The sequence below is a fragment of the Sciurus vulgaris genome (assembly GCF_902686455.1).
Source record: "Sciurus vulgaris genome assembly, chromosome: 13".
Lineage (NCBI taxonomy): Eukaryota > Metazoa > Chordata > Mammalia > Rodentia > Sciuridae > Sciurus > Sciurus vulgaris.
In genome coordinates this window covers 69,602,252-69,627,997 of record NC_136474.1, presented here as the reverse complement: position 1 = coordinate 69,627,997, position 25,746 = coordinate 69,602,252, and positions in this window count along the sequence as shown.

Below are 25,746 nucleotides of genomic sequence, written 5' to 3'. Positions count from 1 at the left end.
CCCGTGTTTACAAAACAAATGTATGCTATATGGCATACAATGTGCTATACAGCCTGAACCTTTAAGCATTTGACTTTAGATGAGCATTTGCTGAGTTTATTGAGAAGTAATAGGTTTAGTATATATTGGGTAAAAATTTGACTGCAATATACTATATTTAATATAATTCTTTAGACAGAAAATTATGCACATGTAAATGCACAATCACACATAAGTAGAATCAACTCCAGGAAAAAAAATATCAACAGACTAACAGGGTCTACCTCTACGTGTGTCATTACTGATTACATTTTTTGCTCTTCTATTTTTTTTATTGTTCTTTTAACACATGGGTATCATTTATTCAGCTTCAAAATCATCTGACTTTTCATCTCAGATACCACCTTCTTTCAAGCCACTGTCACCTTTTACTCGATGTCATCTCTTGTATCTCTTTGAAAACAGACCCAGAGATAAGAAGTGGAGGACCCATAACTGATTTGGGGGGTGATCCCCTGAAGCAAAAAGTCAAGGAAGAGAGAAAAGTATGTGTGGATAAGTGGCTAACGCTGTGTGCACCTGGTTCCCCACCACTGTGCTCTCTGTGAATGAGCCTCACTACTGGCCACTGAGGCATGGGGGTGCAGTGGCATTTATCCAACAGGTTTCATCTCTCCCTGGGTATCGGTACTTTCAGGTATCGGTACTCTGTAGGGCCTGAGCGGACTGGCTCAGGGGGAAAATCCTTAGGCAGAGAAGCAGAGAGCTGATATGCTTGTGAAGGGGATGCTGCTGGGACACCGTCCCTTGCAGTGGTGTCTAACCCGATGGATGTGATACAGCATCGCCTGCCTAGGATTCCTAGTATTCCTGGAGTTTTGTTACAGCGTCTCAAAATGTTCACCCACTTCCACCCTTAGCTTCATAGAGCAGATTCCTCAGCATAGTCACTGGAGTGAAAATTTAAACCTGAAGTCCTATCTTGCCACAACTTCACTCAAAACCTCATGTGACTCACCAAAACAAATAAAGGAACAAGGGATAAATGAACAAAACCTGAAAAAGTTTAAATAGTCCCAAAGGCAGTGTGTGATCCAGCCCCATGACTCCTTCTTCCACTGGCCTCACTGGTCCTCCATGTGCACATGCTCCAGGGCCTCCACCTTGGTGTCCTCTGCCTGAAGCCACCCTCTCTAGCTGCTTCTCCCCATCTCTCACTTCCTTCAGGTTTCTGCACAGATGATCTTTTTCAGTTTTCTGTGACTACTTTGCAGAGTAGCAACTCTCTGACTTTATCACTTATTTCTATTGTATTTTCCTCCATTACACTAGTCATCATCTGACAAACTATATCTTTTTCTTTTCTTTTTAAAAATTCTAATTCTGGTTGCTGTTCTACCAATAGATTGAATACTTGGTTAGGGCAGATCTATGCCTGTGTCATTGTTGTTATTGTTATTTCTCTAGTGCCTAGACAACTGCAGGCACCCAGGAAGTGCTTCATTATTGTTAGAGAGGAACAAATGAATAAATGAACCAGCAAAAGGCTCCTCATCTTCCAAGGGAATTGTAGAATTAGGTAGAAAATATTTCCCAGAGTTAGGTTTTTTCCTTGGTGTTTTCTGCTGTGTAGGGCCAACCTTATTAATGCTTCATGACCTTGGCCATTTTTTCAGTCCTACTGGTTTCTGTGCAGCTGACGTTCTGGAACAGCTTTGGGGCTGCTTAGGTATGCAGTATCTGCCAGTGTTCACCTGGTGGTCGAGTATCAGTGTCTCCAGGCTGTCTGTTCCCAGGCCTGTCTGCACTCTGGAAGTGTAGTGAATTGGTGCTTCAGTCAAGATGACCTGCCCTAGGCAATCAGTTCCCAAAGGGCAGGGTCTGTTTCTCAGTCCTTTCTTGGAACAAGTTCTGATTGAATCTGTTTGTCCCCTTGTCAGGCCAAAGGAATGAATCTGGCACTTAGCCTCATAGTCCAGACTTCTTGAGAGCACACCCTCCCAGAAGCCAAGACAAAATCATCCTTCCATCAGCACCTTTCCCAGTTCGGCTGGTCCTGGATTCCTGCCCCAACCTCCACCCTGCTCCACTGCTGTGGCTGCTTATGAAATGAGGTCCGCCCACAACCCTCTTCTTCCATGACTCACCTGAATTAATAACAAGGCTCCACACTGAGAAGTGATAATATCTTCTTGCCAAAGAATGTGCAGTGTTTGGAAATATGCCTGGGCAATCCATCCTCAGCACCCAGAGACACCAAAGTTCACTCATTTATTCAGGAGAGAAAAATGAATTTGGGGTTGAAAGTTTGCAATGAACCTCATAGAAGGGAACTGCAGAGTTGAAATTTCTGTTTAAATCAGTGGCATTTAATCCTATTTGGTGACAAGCACTTCTATTTGGATCTGTTCCATTTCATCTCATCCTATTCCATAGGTAATAAATGCACAGTTAAGTACACATGGCTTTGGTGTCAAATCCATTTTCCAATATATTAGTTTTAATCTGAAGTTATGAGACTGAATTTTCAAGAGATGGCTAGTATAATTTGTTTCTTTCTCTACCTTTTATACTGAATACTGCTTTTAGCATGAATCAGATGAAAATGCTAGAAAAAGGTATTTCTGTACTTGTTTCTTAAGTATGCCTTAATGACATAAGGAGGCCTGTGTTTAATGACAAGTGTTCAAGTGTCTTCCTCAAATACCCAAGTGGAAAACGTTCAGTGGATTTCTACATAGAAATAATTTCGGATGGCACAAATTCATTGCATGATTTTTTTATGCCCTGCCCCCTAAAGGGATTCAATTTAGGCAATATTCTAGCATTTTGGGAGTCTGTGTTGTTTATGGTAATTAATAAAATGTAAACCTGTGTATTTGAGAATAAACATTTTTTCTCAATGTAGATTCAAAACCACAAATACTATACTTCACAAAGTAATAAATCATCAATATATTTTTAAATATTAGCTACATTATTACTATTTTCTCTTAATGGCATTCAAATATTTTTTTTCCTGTTACTTGCTTACCTTTTGCACAAAATGCACTTCACTCCTATCTACAGCTATGTGTGAAGATTGTCCTTGAGTGTTTGAGACATATAGCATGATTCCGATGCAGGTTTTACTTTTACAATAGCTAAATTCCTCTCTCTTCTCAGAAACATGCTTTATTGCATCCACAAAAGCCACTTTGTATAGAGTTCATAGCTAATAATAAAACAAACCGCCAATTACTATATGCTTATTTTATGTTGCGCATTTTGCTAAGTACTTTGCATGTATTATATAATTTCGTTCTCATAACATCCCTGGGAAACAAGTATTATACTCCTGCAGTAGATCAAACTAAGGGATCCTACTTATTTGATTTTGTCAGGGGAGCCTGAATTCTATCTTTCCACATTCTTATGTAGCCGTATAAATGTAGTCTGCACTTATTGTTTGTGTATTTATTGAAAACATTCTTTCGATTCCCTACTCTATACAAGAAGATGAACTATAAGCTGTGCTAGGAAGAGCAGGAATCATAGAGGAATAAGATTCAAACTCTTCCCCCGGGATTTTAAAGACAATTGTACATATTCTTATGTGATACAAACTTTCAAAATAGTGAAATCCTAAAATCTTAGTGACTTAATGCAATAGAAGTCAATTTCTTCTCACCATAGTGTTTCCTGGGTGATCTTCCTCCTGGGGATTTTGGGATCCAGACTCCTTTTATGTTGTGGGATTTCGGCTCTTAATGCTCTTCTCTTTTGGATGGTCAATGGGGAGAGATGGGTCAAGCCAGGCCATGGTAAACAGAATTCTATTCTATTAGCCAGAACTCAGGGCATAGCACTGTATAATTTCAAGGACAGCTGGACAGCTGTAGTCTAAGTGTGTGCAGAAACAGAAATGGGGAATAAATAGCAAGCACATAGTCTTCTTGGAATTGACTTAACCCTCTAGGCATCCAATACACATGGAATCCTCTATAAAGAACAAACAAGAAAAGACACCAGCAAAGTTTAAAACCAGGGGGTTGTTTTGTAGATGAAGAAACCACTCTCCAGGAAAAATGCATTTTTGTTGTTCCAATGCCTCTGACCTATAGGGGGAAGGGTGAAGCCTTCCTTGCTTCAGGTGAACTTACCAGAGCAGAATTCAGGATTAAGGAAATACTTTTAGACATCACTCATTCTTATATATCATCATATTGCAGCATTCTGCAAGCCCACAACAAAAGTATTTAGTATCCATTATATGAAAAAAATTGAATTAAAATTAAAAGCTTCCGGAAAATTCAATCATTTGGGTTAGTAATTCACAAAGAGGAGACTATCATTCCTTTGTTTTGCCTTCATAAATCCAAAATGCTCCCCCTGCTAGATTTCCCAAATATCTCCATTAGTCATTTGTTTGCATTTAGGTGGACAACAGAATTTTAGAAGGTAAAACTTTAATAAACTATAATGTAAAAGTACATTATAAAAGAGAAAGAATCTTACCAAATGATCTGTAAATCACATATTCTTGCTTTAGAAGTGAACGTGATCAAGTTGATAGATAGGTGCCATATCACCAGTTGACAATTATGTTGAGTTCCTACACTGGGGAAACTTGGGGGTAGTACATGGGTTCAAGGAGGTAAGAGCAGACTTGATTGAGATAAAGGGAACTTGGAATTTCTCTGGAAATGTTCCTAGAGATAAGTCTACTATTTTTGGAAGACTACATAAACAGTAGAAAGAATACTAATTTTCAAAGTTGGTAGGCTTTACTTGCAGACCAAACCTACCATTTATGAGCTATATAACCCTGAGCAAGTTACCTAACCTCCTTTAGCTCACTTCTTTTCTCATCTGTAAAATGTGGGATAATGATGACACATTCTTCATAGCATTATTAGAATGATCACATAGACTAATGAATGGGAAAGTGCTTTCCAAATGGCAAAGTAGTTTCAAATGTAAGTTGTTATTATAATTGACCCTCAATAAGTGCTCTTTGATAATATGGTAAGTGTTTAATATTCTCCTTTCCTGAAGGATTATGGATGTGGGGCTCCAATTCCACAAGGGCAGGACTTTCTGCTGGTACCCTCTCTTACCCACCTCAGAAGATTGTTGGCACAGTAGGGGCAGGACTTGCCTTCTACTGCACTCTCTAGACAGTATTTCACCAGAACAGAACTTTGTTCTGATAGAGATGATGGCCTCAATGTGACTAAGTGGAAAGAGCATTGGACCCAGAGCTTTAACACATGCTCCCCTTTCTTTATTATTTCATTCAGACATTTGTTAACTTAGCAAATATTATTGAGAGCTTATGACAGAGCAGGTATTGTGCTAACCTGCCCTAATGGACAGGTGGACATCTTAATTCCCCCTCTCCTATGGAACCCAGAGTCTCTTCATGTCTTACTGCATCAGGTGACTCAACTATCCATGGGGATCAGTCCTGCCTTGTCTTTCTCATACCACCTTTTTATAAGAAAATAGCTTGGAGAATTCTTGCAGAAATGAAAGGGCTGGACAATTATGAGGTGCTGGTATATTATTTGCCATTCCTGAATAGCCATTGGCATGTGGCACAGCTACTGTACTTAGGCACAAATGGTGGCCACAAAGGAAAGCTGAGTGGAAAGAAAGGGAAATGTGTTGTGGTTTAATGACTTTCTGTGGAATACCAATAACTGAACCCAAATTCTTTCATGGTCGATTGAAATAGAGGTCATGAAAAAAAGATGATAATGTGAATTCAAGGATAGCAGAGTAGGTGTGGGAAAAAACATGGGAGTAGTGTTTGGTTAAAGTGTTTAAACTCCTGCCTCAGAGGAGTGGGCAAGCCGGCAAGGCATGTCTGATGAATATGCTGGGAACCTCAATATGGGATAACAACACAAAATTAGTCTCCGTAGTAATAGTAGTTAGCATTTATATCATACTTTGTTTTCAAGATACTTTACAATAGTTAATTGTTAATTACATCCATGAAAATTAGTTCAGCATTATTATTTTCCTTTCACCCCATCAATCCCCTCTACTCTTTCTCAGCTAGCTTGAGGCCTTTAGTCATCAAGTTAAACATTCAGTCATCTATTGGGTGTGTCCCCATGAAACAATGTGTTGTCTTTAAAGGGTAGACACAGGAATGGGCAAATGATACTCTATCATTTCAACTTTTTTAATGCTCATCCCAATCTTATTTATCAGATCTTGACCTGTGGAGGAACTAGTTTGAATACTTTTAAAAACATTTTTAAATTTTATTTGTTCTAATTAGATGTATATGTCAGTAGAATGCATTTATACATTTTGATAGATCATGCATAAATAGAGTGCAATCTCTCACTTTTCTGATTATGTTGTAGGATCACATTGGTCATTAGTTTGAACACTTTTAATGTATCACCTTCATGATCTTCCTTAGCTTTTTAAGGGGTGCACAATTATTCTCATACTACAAGGACTATTAGAAAAACCCCAGGACACATGTCCAGGATGGGTGCCTTCTGCTTCTTAGGCATGATGACTTTGATTTTGACAAGTCAACCCAAATTTCTAAGCTTAAGAGTTCACCTTTGTAAAATGTGAATAATAACACCTACACTGCTTTCCTCTCTGGTGATTTTTGAGAGTGACACAGCAATCATAATTTAAGGAAGAATGTGTAGGTGAATTTAATATTATACACTAGATTTATTGGTTAACAAGATTTTATGACATTAATCAAATGATGTCAACTACACAATGCCACCTTCTCTTCTCTTATACCTATGGCTGACATCACTAATTGATGGCATTTTGCTGTATTTTTTTCTCCCCTTGAGCTATGCCTTAGCTTCAGAATCCTTCTCAACGTATCTCTCCTAGCCTCCACTACTGACAGACTGAAGTTGGTACAGACAGGAAAAACAATTGCAAAACTGAAATCTAAATCTTATCTGCTGTTTCTACTTACGTTACGTTGATTAAGTTATACCTTCTATCTATCATCTATCTATCTATCTATCTATCTATCTATCTATCTATCTATCTATCTATCTATCTGAAGAATTTTTAGAAAGTAAATAGTGTCCCCCGGTACTCTTGCCATCTGCTATTTCTAAAGTGAAAAATCTTCTCTAGTTTATCTACATGCTCTGATAAATATTCTCTCAAGAAAAAGAATTAACAGATATCTCAAAGTAATATCAGACAGAGAAGGTGTGAAATTTCAAAAAGAGAAAATTCATTTCTTTGTATCTCTTGACATCATCTTGGCTGAAAAATTATCTTTTAGCAAGTATCCCCTGCCAGTTGAACTCTATGTAAATAAAACACACTCTTGAATCTAATTGAATTTAATCTAGCTGCTCATGTGATTTAACCATGTTCCAAATATTAACTTGTGTTTTCAGCATCTGAATGCCTTTCCAGTTTGATTTGAACAATGAAAACTCAATGATAAATTATTAACCTCACTAACACCCAGTGTGATTGAAGCACTGTGTTTTTTATGGATTCTCTTTTGTGAAATGCTGCAGGAAAAGGAAAGTAACCTTCATGAGTGACTGAGAAAATTTCCAACTTTGTGGGGATGACTGGATAAGATTTAGGCAGATGAAGCAAAGTCAGTGGAAACCATAGGATATAGAATCCATTCTCTAACTTGTGATCCGAGAGTACATCACATGAAAATGATAATCACTGTGCTAAACTTTCCATAGCAAACTTGATATCACTACACTTCCCTTCTATGCTGCTTCTGCATTGTAGAGGGGACATGAGAGACTCCTTTTTCCAAAATCCCCTTTCATACATGGTTTCAGGAAAGATTTTGTTAGTGATGGCCATGTACATGTCATTTAGAAACAGAATACGTTTTTAAAATTAAATTTGGGTGTATTATAATTATACATAACAGTAGAACAGACACACATAGCACAATTTGGTGTGATTAATTTCCCCATATCTCTTCTTTTCCTTCTCAAACCCCTTTCCACTCCTCTCTTTTCCATTGGTCTCTCTTTTATTTTCATAAGGTTCCCTTTCTTTCCTTGTTTCTCTTTACCTTCCACATATGAAAGAACACATATAACCCTTGACATTCTGAGTCTGGCTCATGTCAATTAGCATGATGTTCTTCAGTTTAATTCATTCTCCTGTAAATGATAGGATTTCATTCTTCTTTAAGAATGAATAAAAGTGTGTGTTTGCATGTGTATGTGTGTCTGTCTATCTATCTATCTATCTATCTATCTATCTATCTACCTACCTACCTATCACATTTTCTTTATCCATTCATCTCTTGATGGACACCTAGGTTGGTTCCATAGCTTAACTACTATGCATTGTGCTGCTCTAAACATGAGTATGTGTGTATTGGTACTGTATGTTGACTTTTGACTTTAACTTTAACTCAGTATATTATAGTTGGGTTATATGATAGTTCCATTTCTAGTCTTTTGAGGAAGCTCTATTACTGGTCTCCATAGTGGTTTTACTAATTTTAAATCCCATCAACCATGAAGAGTGTTCTTTTTATTCCACATCCTCACCAGCATTTATTATTATTTGTATTCTTGACAATTGCTATTCTGATTGGAGTAAGATGAAATCTCAGTGTAGTTTTGATTTGTATTTCCCTGATTGGTACAGTTGTTGAACATTTTTCATGTATTTTTTTGGCCATTTGTATTTCTTCTTTTGAAAATTGTCTGTTTAGTTCATTTGCCTATCTATCGATTGGGTTGTTTTATTGGTGTTAAGTTTTTTAAAAAATATTTTAGTTGTAGATGGACACAATGCCTTTATTTATTTTTATGTGGTGCTGAGAATTGAACCCAGTGGCTCACACATGCAAGGCAAGTGCTCTACCACTGAACCACAACCCCAGCCTGGTATTAAGTTTTTTTGAGTTTTAAAAAATATATTCTGTATATTAATTATCTGTAGAAGAGTAGCTTGCAAAGATTTTCTCCCATTCTTTAGGCTCTCTTCATGCTCTTGTTTGTCTTCTTTGCTTTTAAATTTGATCCTATTCCATTTATTAATTCTTGATTTTGCTTCTTGAGTTTTAGGGGTTTTGTTGAAGAAGTTGATGCCTTGCCTTTATGTTGAACAGTTATTCTATATTTTCTTCTAGGAGTTGTAAATTTCTGGTCTAATACCTAGGTCTTTGATTCACTTGGGATTGACTTTTGCAGAGGGTGAGAGATAAAGATCTAGTTTCATTCTTCTGCATGTGGATATCCAATTTTCCCAGTGTTATTTGTTTAAAAGACTGTCTTTGTCCAATGCATATTCTTACTGTCTTTGTCAGGGATCAGATGACTATCTGTATGGGTTTGTCACTGCATCTAGCCTATTCTGTTGCTCTACATATAGTTTATATAGAAACAGACTATTCTTTGTAAGTAGTTTCAGCCAAATTGAGGAACGGATAAGTAATTCACACTTATTTCTTGGTGTGTTCTGGAGAACCATTTGGTTCACCATTGAGAAAAAAGATATTTGGTAAAATATTTTTCAGGGAATTAGGATAAGAATTGAAACAGTTTTCCAGTGAACTCTTGAAACTTTCTGCTTTGGAAGTTTTGGTAAGATCTTCACTGTCATCTTCCCCAACCATTCTTCCATGTTCTTTCGATAATCAAACTTCTATTCTTGACTTAAGTTCTTTACACTGGGAATAGAGTGCATTTTATTTCTTGACTGGACTCTAACAAATAAAAGGTATTTTTTTTTTAAACTGTAAGTGGTTCCTGGGTAATAGAACTTTAAGGATGAAACTGTCGCATTGATTCTCTAGTGTGATTATAGTCAAAGTCAGTAGGAACTGAAGTGAGAGTGCAAAATGGGTCAAGGATAGCCCGTGGTATCAGTAGCAAAGCCATCATTCACATTATCACCTCCAAGTTCTTGGATTTATATACCTAGAGAAAACAGGGCTTTGGGAGGCAGAGTAGCAATAGGAATTCAACTAATGGAAATTTATGGTGGAAATAAAGAATACGAGGAATGTGCAGAGAAGCTATTTCTCAACACAACATAGTATTTGCAAAAAGAAAAGCAATACCAGAGTTTTAATTTAATTATTTTAGGAATGGGATAAGTATCAGATATTATGACTTTAACCACTCTCTTGAAGGAATTCATTATTTCTTGGAGCCACTGGGCCAAATTTCTTTTTCTTCCTTTTCATTTTGTACTAGGGATGGAACATAGGGGACTTAACCACTGAGCCACATTTTGAGTCCTTTTCGTTTTTTTTTTTTTTTTAAATTTTGAGACAGGGTCTTGCTAAGTTACTGAGGCTGGCTTTGAACTTTCGATCCTCTGGCCTCAGCCTCCAGAGCCACTGGGATTATAGGCACATGCCACCCAGGCTTTTTGGGACAAATTTCTATAACACAACCCAAACTACAATCTTGAGGGTGAATTCAAATTTAATGCACATATTTATCAAGTTTCTTATATCAGAGTATTAATCAAGTAAGAGTGGCACCTCAGAAATCACAGAGGGAACGTTTAAGAAATCTGAGTACCTCAAACACCCCAAAGCTTCTAGGTCTCCTTTGTCAGCAGAAGCAGTACTGCTTCCTCTCCTGCCTGACCACTCTGTACTGAGCTCAGCTCAGACATTCATCTTGCAAGAGAATGGTTATTCTCCTTAAGACCAACCCACAACATTTATTTGCCTTCAGACTCAGACTCAAATCCTGGCTATATCTAGGAGTAAGAAAGCATAGCTTTTTGTTGTAGAGAAAGTCACACAGGCATAGGTATTCAAATATTTTGTTAATTTATAGTGATTTATGTGTGAGAATAGATTATGTTTGCCTGAAGAGGGAGTAAAAGATGTAATGCTCAATTAGAGTTCAAAAACTACAATGGAAAATCATAGTTTCATGAACAATATGACTTAACATTACAGATTCCAAAATTCTTAAAGAAAGGGAAAACGTTTGACCCCTAGAAGTACTCCATTCCACTGTCAACATTTATTCTACAAATCTTTCTCCTGCTCTTCCTCAAATTGACTTGTGACCATCCACAACAGAATTGATGCTAATTCTACAAAATTCAAAACGCCCCTTTATTCTACAAATGTCTACATTTTTTTCTGCAAATATATATTCTACAAATTATAAAGATCAAGCAATGAGTGGGATATTAGCCTAAATTTTATCATGAAATGGGTTTAGTTAGGCTCAAAACACCAGGACTTGTTTTCTCATTTCCTGAAAAGGAAATAAGTCGGAATAGATACATAAAAAATAACAAAATATTCTATGCTGTTTCCTTGACCTGTGAGAAGATAGTTTTGATAGTAAGAAAGATGACTCCTCAGTTTATTCCTATCAAAATAGAAAACTAAAATAAAAGAGCATGCCAGGAAAAAAGGTGGAATTTGGGGAATGAAAATGAATTTTTGTAAATTTAATTAGCTGGCAACTCCAAATGTAGCTGGTATTTCAATGGAGTTTTGTGTTATTGTTTCTTTTCTTTTATTACTTGACCAGACTAACTGAACTGATGCACAGTATTCAACTATCATTCTGGTGATTGCTTTTATCTTCTACACCTTATAGCAGAGGAATGCAGTGAGCAGTTTGCTTTCACTTGGCATAGGCACTAGTATTCCTTCACTGTGTTACATCAGACTCTTTGTCACAATTTAGCTCACAGAGACCTTGATTGTCTTGCCATTACTGAGGGCATAACACTCATTTCACTGTGCAGCTTGGAAATGATATTCATTATGTCAAAAATACCTGAATGCTTTGGTAAGTCATATGCATGCCAGAAGGGAGAAAATCAAACCCTTGAAAATTCAGTTATCACCCACTTAAAAAGTTTGCAGGTGTACATTTATGTAGGGCATGTTGAAATTTCCTTTCAGTATAACAAACAAATTGCTGTATCTCATACTTACTATTACTAAAAAGAGACACAACTCCTAGAAGATTCTATGAATTTTAGAAATAATATGTACTATATGACTATAGGCAAATCTGATCCCTTTATCTGCTTCTAGTTTTGAATTGGGCTCAGATAAAAATAGGACTCTGTAGCAGGCATAAGAGTCTCTGCTTCATGAGCTATAGGATCAATAAGATTTAATGGTGTTCAAAATATCTTTGAAACAGAAAGTTCTGTGTAATCTCAACAGAGAATCTAAGTCCAAATCCCTCAAGTTTGGAGCAAAGATATGCTGTGTTGTATACATAGATATGGTTCTTTTGAAAAGCAGGTTCTGTTTTCTATAGGGCCCTGACAGGGATGATTACTTAATCATGAGAAACCAAGTGTCTATGTGACACGAACTTTCACTGGTTGTATATAACCCACAAAGTCACAACTCCAGGCATACTCTGGGGTATTCTATCCACAGGAGTGGAATATACAAGTTCAGGCCTGAAAAGTTTCTGAATACATAACTGAGGAGTATGAGCACATGGCTCACTCTGTATCAATTACCTTTACTGCTTAGCCAGCCACCCCAAATTTAATGACTTTAAATTTTACCACTAATTTTTGTTAAAATTTTTACAATTTGTAATTCTTTTGTCTGGGTCAGTTTCACTGATTTCTCCTTGGTTGGTTCATGTGTCTACTGTCACCTGGAAGGTCAGCTTATAGCTGGATGGTTTAGGATGCACTTACATATCTGGCTATTGACAGATTATAAGCTGGGGAAATAGAGGAGACTGGACTGCGTGAGTCTGTCATCATTCAGAAGGTGAATCCAGGCTTTCTCCCATGGTTGGTTCTGAGTTCTAAGAACTGCAACAGTAGAAACATCAAGGATTCTTGAGACCCGTGTTCATAACTCAAAATTACTTCAACCAAATTATATTTGGTAGAAAGAATAACATGAACAATGATGGTTCAAGAGATGGGAAACAGGTTCCATTTCTCCATGGCAGGAGCTTCCATGTCTCATTGCCAGTTTAAATGATGCATACAGACTTAAGTGGCATTTATTATTGTTTCAGTGATAGCTCCTCCTAACAAATGCACTTTTTTTTTTTCATGGCTCCATGAGAAGAACTCTATTACTATTTCCCTAAGGGAAAGGCTGGATCTGTTTTACAGAGGGTTCTTCACAATATGGCAACACCATTCAAAAAGTGAATAGCTGAGAAGAGTGATCCCCCTTCAGACAGAATTGAGGAAAGAGATGAAGAGAAATTCTCCAAACAGGAGAACTCTGAGCATTTTACTTGTTCACTTTTTCTGAAGGAAAAATAGTCAGTAGTACATATGTATTCAGGGTTAGGTTAGGTGGCCATGAACTTAGTTGAAAGAACATTGGTCATAATAAAGTCCTTGGAGGCACTAGTGTGAAGGTTTCACAAAATGGGCAGAAAATATGGAGATATTTCTGTCACACTTAAATGTTCATGAAAGAGGTAAAGAAGTGCCTAAAGATGAGAGGGATAAGAACTGTACTGTTTGTCATATAGCCCCTTCTCCAGATATCTTAGCCATTTCTTGATGATCTCAAGACTATATATAGGGCTTATGATACCAGGGGTTGGGGTTATGTCAAGAACAGCAGCCTGTGCTTTTGTTCATTAAGGATTGATTTTACTATTCTACAGCTGAATACTAAATTTGCTATAGAAAGAGCCAGCAATGGTGCTCTTATGTGACACTCATTACTTGGGAGAAGAGACTATTACTTAGTGGAGGTCATTAGACTGAATCTCTTCCATCACAAAAAGAGTTAACACTTTATCTGCACTGGAATAGATACAGCCTAGTTAGTAGCTGTGTGCAACACCCTCAGTGGTCTTTTCTATATTATCAGTCATGGAATACCCCACCAGCTGGATTCAGGATCAACTGAGTTGCTGAATGAAGACAACAGAAACATGGAATGTGAGGTATAGGAAGGAAATTATGAAATTAGTTCTGGCTACATTATCAATTGCAAAAATGAGAACTACCCAGTCATGTGTATTTTCCTCCTTGCTTATGGGTCCTCCTCCCTTTCAGTCTCCTATTTCTAATAAAAGAAGTGGTGATTTTAAAAGATCCCTATAATTCAGGGTTTAATTCTACCAAGGGAAGTTTGGTCTGATCTTAAAGGCATTACTGAAAGATAAAACAGTATATAGGGCTTTATGTCTACTTTTTGGGCAGAAAGTGAACAGAATTTTGGTTCTATGAAGAATGGTTCTATCTCATGAGGTCATCATGATGTCAATGTTCTATTTGAAAGTTATAAATTGGGCAAAATGGGTATGTACAGATGCGAAGTTGACTAATGAGTAGTCTGTGCCAAACTATCTATTGTAGTTTTGGTATGAATTTTACACTCTGCTAAGCTGTCTTTTGCATTGCCAAGGAGAAGTCCATGTCTACCTATGCCGGTATTCCTTTTTGTATTTGGTTTTAGTTTAGTATTCACCACTTGCATAAGATTGGGAAGACAAAGAGAAGGAGAGTCACTCCTCTGGAGATAGTTGCAGCCAGGTCTGAGAGTGAGTAAACGTGAGACCCACAGGGCTCATAGGGTAAGTTCCTGAAAATTCCTCTTTATGGCTGTAGTCTGAGAATATTGGCTGGCGTTTCATAGAGGCCCTCTGTGAATAGGAGGGACTTTTTGACATGCTTTGGTTAGTTATTGGCTTTGGGGGTTCCAGATGAACTTGGTTTCCATGAACTTTTCTCTTCAAGCTCTTCTAAAAGTTGGGAAAATCTCTAATTCCTTCCTAAAATCTTCTCTACCCAAAGTAACCTCTATTTTCCAGTCTAAAACAACGTGAAGGATTGACAATGATTTATTTGGACTGGTAATTCCAAATATTGAGGAATATGGAAATTTGTTTGTATAATTACCATCCTGTGAGGGAAAATGCATAATGGTAAATACTCTAAATTTAGCAAGGCTTTCATGAAATGAATTAGTATTTAATCATAATAGGACCCATGAACATTAAATTAGCTTGCATAAAATGTTATTCATTTAGCTTAAGACACATATGGATTCAATGACTCCTTGCAGCTTGCTCTTGTCTCCTTAGCTGCCTTCATACCAACTCCTCCCACAAGGAGAAATAGAAGATTCTAAATTTGAAGACTGCAGCTGTGGCTCAGAACCATCACTTTTTCAATAAGAAGTTTGAGATTTAGCAAAAGGATTTTCTTTGATTATCCAGTTAGGACTAAAGCAAGGACTTTCTCTTCACAATAGAAGCTCCTTTCCAATAAAAGGCATCCCTAGCCCAAAAGCTCATCAGCCCACAGTTCTTTACTAATATTTGTGTCATCTCAAGATGACACTGTGAAATCGAGTAAAGGCCTGTTAGGTGTACACACTTCTGTGTCAATTATTTTCTTCTCAATACTTACTATAGCTGAGTCAATAGAAGAGTGTGGTGGCCCCACTGAGTTGCAAGGACAAGTGTCTTTTAGAGCAGCGGTCTCTCATTCACAGCAAGACTTTGTGGGTTAAAGGCAACCTACTGTCTGGGGTTCATTTATATCACCAGAAATGATCAGAGTAAGGTGACATAATGCTGCAACTACCAAACACTGGGCTTGGAAAAAAAGAAGTATGGTGAGAAAAATTGGAGCATCTTCCCCAAAATGTACTTGCCTAAATTGGAGGTTTGTCCATGATTGATTTTTGGAGGAATATTCCAGAAATTGAACCCAGGACTCTACCGCTGAGCCACATCTTTGGACCTTTTTAATATTTTAAATTTTGAGATAGGGTCTTGCTAAGTTGCTTGGGGCCACCATGCTTGATGTTGATAATTGATTTTGAGAAGAGTTATGATTCAAAATAAATTATCAACTCAAGGCAACTTTGTTCAATAGTAAATACATACTTATCCTACACCTTTATTGAAGCAATGTTTATCTAGTACCTGTCACATTTCAAGAGTGTTCCAAGTGCTGGAAGATATCTGAGAAATTCAGTTAGAGAACAAAACAAAGTCCCTGCACTCATGAAATTTACATTTTAGTTGCATGGTGTAGAGATATGAGAAATAAAAGCATTGTCTTGCCTTTGAGGAACTCATCTATACATGTTTTGTACTGGGGATTGAACCACACAGAGCTTTACCACTGAGCTACACCCAAGTTCCCCCCTTTTTAAAAAAGAAAGAAAGAAAGAAAGAAAGAAAGAAAGAAAGAAAGAAAGAAAGAAAGAAAGAAACTTTATTTCAAGACAGGGTCTTGCTAAGTTACCAAGACTGACCTTAAACTTGCAATTCTCCTGCCTCAGTCTCCAGAGTAGCTGGTATTACAGCCATGGACCACTGCCCCTGGCAAGGAGCTTATAATTTTAAGTGCTTAAAAGAATAATATACCTGAGCAAAGAGAAATATAAGATCAGACAGAATCTGTTACTAAACGGAATGAAGATGACATGAGAAGACAAAGATTATTTACTTAGGAAGAAAGTCTTGCAATAGTTTGTAAGAAAAGCTAGTACAGGGTACACCAGAAATTTCTAGAATGCTGCAGGCAGGCAGGAATGCATTGGCTTTTATGTTAGCCACAGCAATATTCCATATACTGGGGAAAACTGTTTCAAAGGGAAATCAAGTGCCTTGCCTACAGATAAGTTATACTCTCAGTATATTCTACATAAATACTGATGAATGATTTCTTGGAGCACACATGGCAGTTTACCCAAAGTCTAATCTGGTGATCTGTAAACGTCTGTCGGGTAAAAGATGTTCCCAGTGGAAGTGGGTAGGCTGAGGATTCTGTTTCATGTCATAGGTGAGGGGAGAGAGATCAGGCTCAATGAAGAGAGTAAAGACATAAGAGGTCAAGATGGTATCATCTGACTATCCAGGGAAGATCTAGATCCAGGCAATGGATAATTTGTGAGAACATCTCTAGGATGCAGAAGATTTTGAAAATGAGTTGATAGTCTTAGTAATTTTTAAAATTTGTCCATTCATTCTTCTAGTGACTTAAAGTGTACTGGACATTGTACTTACTGCTGTGAATACAATTCTGAGTCTGTCATGGTGCCTGCTGCATCTGTTGGGAGGAACTGAAGGGAAACAGATACATGATCATTTACCTCTAAGAGCACCTACAACAGATGCATGAGCAGGGTGCTGTGTGAGCTCACTGGAGCACAATGCCATTCCTCCTGCTCCGTGGGTGGGCCAGGAGGCACAGGTGTGAGTGTCTGCCAGCAGAACCAGCCATAGAGCCCCCAGGTGTTCATGCAACCTGCTTAAATTTGGGGCCAAGGAAAGACCTTTGGGATTTTCTTTTGGTAAGTAATTAATATATGTTTCAAGTTCAATGCCAAGAGCATGAAAAGACCTCGCAGGTGCTAAGTGTTATTATAACACATTAAAATAATGAGAGCCTTGCTCATCTTGCTCGGCCTAGCTCAGTGATTATTTTCAACCCTGCCTGCAGATTGGAATGACCTGGGGAGTATTGAAAAATTCCAGTGCTCAGGCCTATATCTCAAGATTGGATTTAATTGACTTGGGGTGAAGCCTGAGCAGAAGGAAGTCTAAAACTCTCCCCAAACGATTCTAACATGTAGCCAGGGTTGAGGTCCTATGGAAGAAACTGCAAGCACTGTCTTTCCTAATTGATTCCTGACACTCAGCTTACTAGCCATCTCTTCTGTGAAGTCTTCCCTGCAAGCTCCAATTCATTCATTTACATTGTGACTGGGGGATGGTTTTTCTCTCATCCATCCAATCCTCTTTTTGGACTTTTACCTCCCCAGTGACTCCTTCAATCACATAAGGTCTAATTCCTCTAATAAATTCCATATTCCATGGTACCCATGATGGTTCTACTTCCATGACTGAACCCTGATGAATACAACTCCTCATCACCATCCTTGTCATGCCCTCCTTATGCCCAACAGTCTCACAGGCTCTCAAAGCAAAGCATCCATTAAGATGGCCACAATTCTCCATATAACCTTCAGAGAGCTCTTTCCACAATTTTTGGCGTCCAAATATGAGGACCATCACTCAGTGAGTGTGAGTAGAGGTATTGCTTCAAAACAATAGGTCTCTCCCCATTTATAGAGATCCTTGGGGCTTTAGGGATGACTGCCAATGACCCATGATCTGCCTGTCAGCTCTGTGAGGAAGCCAAGTGACCACCAGCAAGGATATGTGCTCCCAATAAGCCACCAGAGAGAGAAAATTGCTTCAGAGGAATGATTACAAATGCAGAAATCAAAGAGACTGAAAGTTTGATTGTGGCAACCTAAGAGATAATTTGAGATGCTCCAACACCAAAGAGAACTTTGTGTGGAACAGAGAACACATTTCTTTTCCAGAAGACTTGGGATTTCAAATCAGCCTGCTCACAGCCAGAGGAGATGGTGAGGTGTTTACATTGGGACCAATGATACCAGCTGTTGAGGTTTTGAATCCCATCATAGTTTGGGTCAGTGCCAACCAAATGCTGCTTTGGATAGTTGGTCTGCAGAACTTGGGGCAATTCAGCATCCCACCCAGATGGAGGTTAGATGTAGAAATACCCACACTTTTGAATGGTATTTTAGTCTGTTCAGGCTGCTATAACAAAATACCCTTAGACTGGCTAATTTATAAACCAAGGAACTTTATTGCTTACAGCTATGGAGGCTGTGAAGTCCAAGGTCAAGATGCCAGCAGATTCATTGCCTACTGAGGGCTCTCTCTGTCTCAAAGATGGCACCTTCTTGCTTTGTCCTTACAAGGTGAAGGTGGTGAACAAGCTCTTTCAGAGTTCTCTTACAAGGGCATTAATTCTATTCACAAGGGCAGAGCCCTCAAGAATTCTTCAACTCCCAAAGGCCCTACCTATTAATACCACCAGTTTCATAGGAATTTTGCAGGGGACACAAACATTCAGATCAGAACACCTGGTTTTCAGAGTAATTAGTAAAATATGTCTTTATTTTGTTAACAAATGTGTCTTTGTGCTTTTCTTTTTCCATGCATTTCATGAGAACGTCTATTTCTAACCTTAGTCAGGTTGGATGAACGAGAAAAGTTATTTTGCCCATTTGAGACCAATGGGTAGATGGGACCTGGTTTGTCCCTAAAGTTCTGGGCAAGAGCATCAGTTCTTCAGACTCTGTAGAGGGAAGCTGAGGACTGCTGCTCCCTCCTGCCCTGTGAGAACCTCACAGCTTCCCTTTCTTCACTCTCCTGAGCCTCCCTGTGGGAGAACTTTCTCCCTTCCCTCTTGGAGCAAGAGGAAGAACTATTGCCAAAGTCAGTTCAAAGGATATGGAGGATGAACCCCAAGTCCCAAACTACGTCCTGACGCCTTCCTCTAACTGCAATTGATCCTTGTCCTCCCCTCCCCAAATGATCCCAAATCTGAAAAATATTTCCAAACCCCAAATGAAGCAGTCCTCCAAGCTACTGGCTGGTGGACAGTTGCAGCAGGGGGAGCTGGCAGCTGCACCTGGAGGGATAGGGTTACCCTGAGATACTCAGGCTGAAACTCAGAGCTGTCTTCTTTCTGCCTTGCATGTAAATAAAGGGAGGGAAATGACTGGGTTATCTTAAACTGTCAGTTGACATTATGTTTCAACTGAGAGGTTAAAGCTTGCAGGTCGCCTTAAAATGCTAATCAGCTTCCTGGAATGTGTGATGGTAGGGACTTTTCAGGGTTTTCTGCTGATGTCTGTGGCTGCTGGGTGGATGGTACTAATGCTCTGAACCTACGTTACAGTGTCTTCTACTTTAGCCCTTTCAATTTATCCCAAGGAAGGTAGAGCTGTTCCTCTTACTTGGCAGTCTGATGCCTCCATGAGCAAGCACAGTTTCTCCAGCCTATCCTCTTCCCAGATTAGTCCATAGATTCTTGGAGGCATGCACGTTGAAGCAAACAAAGGTGATCTCTGTTGCATCCCACATGAGCTCCGAGAAGCAAAGTCTTCTCAGGGGATGGGACTCACAATGCCGAAGTTAGGAGGTGACAAACATTGGAAAATAGAACTGGGGCAAGATACCAAAGTTAGTCTACAAAGAAAAAAGCAAGGAGAGAATCAGTCAGGGTCTGGGCCCTGGTTATCACCATGGGAAATCCCAATTCCAGGGAGAATTGGCATTTCTGGGAAAGCAAGGGCCAGAAGCAGATTTAAGCTTACAAAGAGAAAGTCATGGGAATTAGGTCTGAAGATCTAAAACAGTTTTCTTAATAAGTTTCCCTGAGGGCAGGGTTCCCTCAGGGTCTTAGTTCTGTTACCGTAAGGATGCTTTTCTATCTGTTTTAAAGGGCCAGTTATCAGAACTGTTTACGAGTTTCCTTTCACAGACTTTTTGGACATGTTTTCTCCTACTCTGATTTTTTTCCCTCCCGAACACTGGAGTACTGAGACTGCTTTTGCTTTGCTTCCCAGAGTTCTAATCATTCTGATGATGATTTTCACACTCGGTCCCGCCCCCTTCTCCCCATTAATATTCACCTGAGTATGTAGCTTAGTACCAAGTGCAGTTGTTAGCCCAAGGTTCAAGCTGACTAGCTCACATGGACTTAAAACACCGAAGATTAAAAAAAAAAAAATGCTTAATCCTGTGCTCCTGGCTCCTTTATTTACTTATCCCATGTAAAACATCTGTTTGGGGTTGGGGATGTGGTTCAGTGGTAGAGTGCTATGCCTAGCATGCATAGGCCTTGGGGTTTGAGCCCTAGCACAAAAATAAACAAACAAATAAACAAGCAAATAATTAAATTTATTTAAGGGCAGGTGATGAGTGGCTATTCCCATTTGTATTTTCATTTTAATGGAAAACTTACTTTGCTTCAAATTTTCCCTCATGCAGGAGAGAAGAATCTGTCCATTCCGCCACCTGTTCAGTAGTGTCTTTTGGGCGTTGTCTGTTCTACCTGGTAGCACAAGGGCAAAACTGAAGCAAAGGACAGAGCAGCACATCAGGCTTCAAGAACTTCTCCCAGGCCAATGGAATCAAGGCAGTTGGCAACTCCCGAATCTGTTTACAGACGGTGCTGAAAGTTGAGATTAGTCTGCAGGATTGGATACAGCATTTGCATTGCTTGCCAAATGTGGGGTGAACTGACTTTGGCTGCTCTAAACTCTGGCTTCAATGGAGACTGAAGTTTCTCCTGTTTTCATCTTTTTATGAACTCCTGGGGCCTTACAGTTAGTGTTTGGCTTAGAAAGGGATTCAGTATCTTTTATTATAGTTTCGATGTCAACCCCAATGCCACATGGGGAGGGACCTTGTGTTTAAGGGGCAGCCACAAGCAGAGAACAGCAATCTGCATGTTTTTGTTTTTCTTTTCTTTTTCTTTTTCTTTTTGTCACTGGGTTAATCTTGAAGGAGATCATGTTGGTATTCCAACTTACCCCTCCACTTTTCAATTTCTTTTTCCTTTGTAAGCGCCTCATATATCATTTTCATGACTTTGAGGTCTTAGGCTGTCCTTTCTTCAAGAAGAAAGTAATCTGATAATCAAGCCTACATTAAGTATTCAGAATTGAATACATTATTCCTTTAAGGGCTATTTAGATTTTAAAAGAGGTTAGAAGAAGAGGGCAATACTCAAACCATATTTGTCTTCCATGCAAGAAACTTCTTTGACCCAGAATGTAAAGTATTGGTTCCCATAAGCCAAGAAAACTTAGGCCTCTTTGAAAGTTCAGCCCTTTCTTGACTGAAGCATTATTTCATCAATTCATTTTGTTGATATTACTGCTAAATCAAAGGCACTGATAGATTATCTTTTTTCTTGATAATACAAAGGATTATGGAACTCTGGTGGAATGTTGGAATTGGAGAGGCAGGGTTTGCCAAGCAATACAGAGGAATGCCCAGAAGCTGGACATGCATAGTTTTTGTAGTTATTGGCCACCACTGCTGATTGGTGTTTATGGTATGGTCAGCTCTGAACTCTACTAACACCATAAAATCTTCAATCATTTTCAGACATCTGTTCTAGTTAAAGATAAACTTAAAAATATAATTGCCCTGGCACTCTACAAAGTACAATGATTTTGTTGGAACTTCAATACCCATAGGTGCATGCCTGGCAATATCATAAGGCACAATGGTTTTAGCTGTATGTGACATAGAACATTGGTGGGACACATGGTCTCCAGGTGAAATCCATATGATAATCAACAAATGAGCAAAAATCATTTCTACTACATTTATTCCTGATATAGAGAAGTTTGTTGAAAGAATTTTTTTTTTTTTTTGTCAATAATACATAACACAATGGTGGTTGATATTTTGAGCAGGAAAATAGAACCCATGGGATGTATGTGACATGGTAGACAAACACATGAATACTAAGAATGTTGCATTTTTTCCAATTGTCATTGGGGAAATAAAAAACACTTGATTTGTGTATCTATAAATATTTGGATTTTTTTAAGGTGAGCATGTGTTCCAAGCTGTATAGTTGTAATAAGTTCTTATGTTAAAATAAAATGCATCATTTAAAAGATGTGAAAACAATTCTCTAAATTTATCCTTAGTGCATGTTCTCAACACACCCATATTTATTTTGTTTTTAAAGTAAAGTTTTATTGCAATGTATCATACATACAGAAAAGTACACAAGTCACAAAGTGACCATGCATTTGTCTCCACCATGCAGAACAAGGAGCAGAACAGTACGAGCATAAGAGGCTTCCTCCACAGGGTCCTTGTCACAGTCAGACAAGACCATGATCTTGGTTTTTGACATTATGGTTTGATTTTGCCTCCTTTTGAATATTTTGGATATAGGATTTCTGTGATTCATCTTATACTTATAAATTTTTATTTGAATTTATACAGAGGCTCCTACTTTTCTTTGGCAGGGTGGCAAGATTCATCCACATTGTGGTGTGTGCTTTTGGTTCAATCCCTTTTTTTTATTTTTTATTTTTTTAATTAATTTATTTATTTTAATTAAAAATCATAAATTTACATAGGGCAATGTTGTTTGATTCATTCTGTTATTTTTGCCCTTCCCCCCACCCCTCCCACCCCTCTTTTCCCTCTATACAGTCCTTCCTTCCTCCATTCTTACCACCCTCCTTATCCTTTTATTGCTGCAAAACTTATCATTGGAAGAGTGTGTATCACATTGTGTGGACTCAGTCTTCTATTGACTTATAATTTTGCACTATTATGAATAGTGCTGCTATGAACATTATTGTACATGTCTTTTTGTAAACATAATATTTGTATTTCCGTGGAGTACGTGCTTAAAATGCCAGGGTAGAAGGTTTACTTAGCGTGAATGGTAACTGTTGATAATTCACACTCTCACTGGTGGACTCTGGGGCTCTAACCATCATCTACCTGCAAGTAGTATTGTTCTGTATTTAGTCATTGTAGCTTTTGTGTGTTGCTGTATTTTATCCTAGTTTTGATTTTTATCTTAGTTACAGTATAATGTGATATCTAATGGTTCAGCACTTTTCATATATTAATTTGACATTTGGACATTTGGATCTTGTGAAATTCTGTAGAAATGTTTTGTTCACTTTTCTGCTGTATTTCTTATTGATGCAAAGGAGTTCTTTACATATGTGGGGGATGAGCCTTTGTATTCTGGTAATATAAAATATCCTCTCACTTTTGCTTCTCTGTCCTTTGACTCTCTCTCTCTCTCTCTCTCTCTCTCTCTCTCTCTCTCTAGATGGCGACTTGTTATGTTGCTGAGCCTACTCTTGAACTCCTACTGTCAAGGGATCCTCCTGCCTCAGCCTCCTGAGTGCTGGACTACAGAGTACGTCATCATGCTTGGTTCTTTTTGACTCTTAATTACTTCTTTTCATAAACAAAGTTGTTCAATTAAATATAACTAAACTGAATTTATTAGTATTTCTAGTGCTTTTTGTATTTCTTCTGAAACAATTATTGGTTTTCTTTTAACACTTAAATACAAAGTACATCTAGGTTTGATTTTTGTTTATGATAAAGTTTTTGTCCATAAGCACCATTATTGAAAAGCCCATCTCTTCCCCAGATTACTATAATGTTATGTTGTTATGAGATGAGCTGACTGGCATAGATGGGTTTCTGGATTCCACATTCTGTTCTACACATTTTAGTCTGTTTTTCTACCCTTTTGCAATGGCACACTATCTTAAGTACTCTAACATTAGAATAGCTTTTGCTATATGAAAGTATAAATTCTTCAATTGAAGATCAAAAAGAGGATTTTACTTCTCTAAGATTACTTGAGGTAATTTTAGCTCTTTGCATGAATATTTAAGCATTTAAATATTAGAATAAGCTTTTCAATTTATACACACACACAGACATCTATTTTATTGGGATTAACTTGAACCTCTACGTAATTTTGATGTCTTTACAATACTGAGCATTCCAATCCAAGGTCATGGTTTGTTCTTTAATTTATTTAGTTTTGCTTATGTTTCTCTCAGAAATCTATCATGGTTTCCAGTGTTTGTGTCCTGCATATGTTTTGATAGATTTATTGCTAGACATTTAATGTTTTTGATGCTTTTATGAATTTTAAATATTATCTTAAATATTTTTATTTGCTTGCTGCTTGTCTGTAGAAGCAGTTGATAAGTCCTTCAAATATTGTTTTGCCCATCTTCTAATTCTTGCTCTTCTCAGTCTCTAATTATATTTGTTTTTAATGTGTTCATATATTTCTTATGCACCTCTCCATTTTTCCTGTTCTTTTCACTTTCTGTGCTTCATTTTGGATGATATTTACATCAACATCTGTATCATCTTTATCTATCTAATTCAGTGCTGTCATACTGGTATTTTAATTGACTCTTGGGTTCTTAATTTTAGGAAATCTATTTTTAAGTTCTGAAATTTCTATTGAATATTTTTAAAATGAGTTCTGATTTTCTATTTTTAATCTTTTGTTCATATTGTTGACTATTTTACATATCATTTTAGCATCAAAATGTTTAGTTTTCGAAAGGCATTATCCAGATTATATGCAAGTTTATTTTTTTTCTCTTTGTTTCCAATTATACAGATCTACCATCTTTAGCATGCTCCATAGTTTGAAATTGACTAGCTAATATTGTGGATTAAATTTGTTAGTAACCAAATGATGTCATTTTCCTTCTGAGAGTGGCCCTTCTGTCTGTCGAGCAGCCCTTCTGTCTGTCGAGCAGATTCAGTAGTGACTGGTCATTTAATTGTACGTGGGTTGCAGTTTTTGTAAGCCATGAACTATCTCCTATCTTTCTTCTCAGGTGTAATCTTGAAGCAGTTTCAACTGATACTTGGTTCCTACACTCTAATCTTTCGTTTTTAGGATCATCATGTTATCAAAAGCTCTGTTCTGCTTTTCAGGGCTCTCGATTGTCCTTTAGTTTCAGAATTTGGCCAGTATCTCAAGGGAGAAATCAACATGGAGGGAGAAATGGACATGGATTGTTTCCAGCCTCCACTGTGGCACCTTCAGTCCTGTGAGTCTCCCAAACATGCTGGCTGCCTAGTCCCAGTAGTGATCTTCCCATCAGGAAAGTTCTGCCTGGATGTTCCTCCCCGTCTCCTGTTTCTCAAATCAGCCCATCATTAGCTCATGTCTCAGGTCTCACTCACTGTAATCTTGGTTCATCTAAACATCACTGCACCAGCAGCTTTCAGATGGCTTAAATACATGGTTTTATATTTTATAGACTTTTCTTCTTGTTCTCTGGGAAATTCCATGTGCTGCTCCATGCTGCTGGGAAGGAGCCCCTCCACTTGTTAATGCTAATGGGGTCACTCACCAAAGCTCACCCTCTCACCCTCTTGTACTCCTTTACTCCTTCTGCTATCAACATATAATGCGTGTGTCATGATTTCTAGATCATGCTTTGTTTCTTGATGT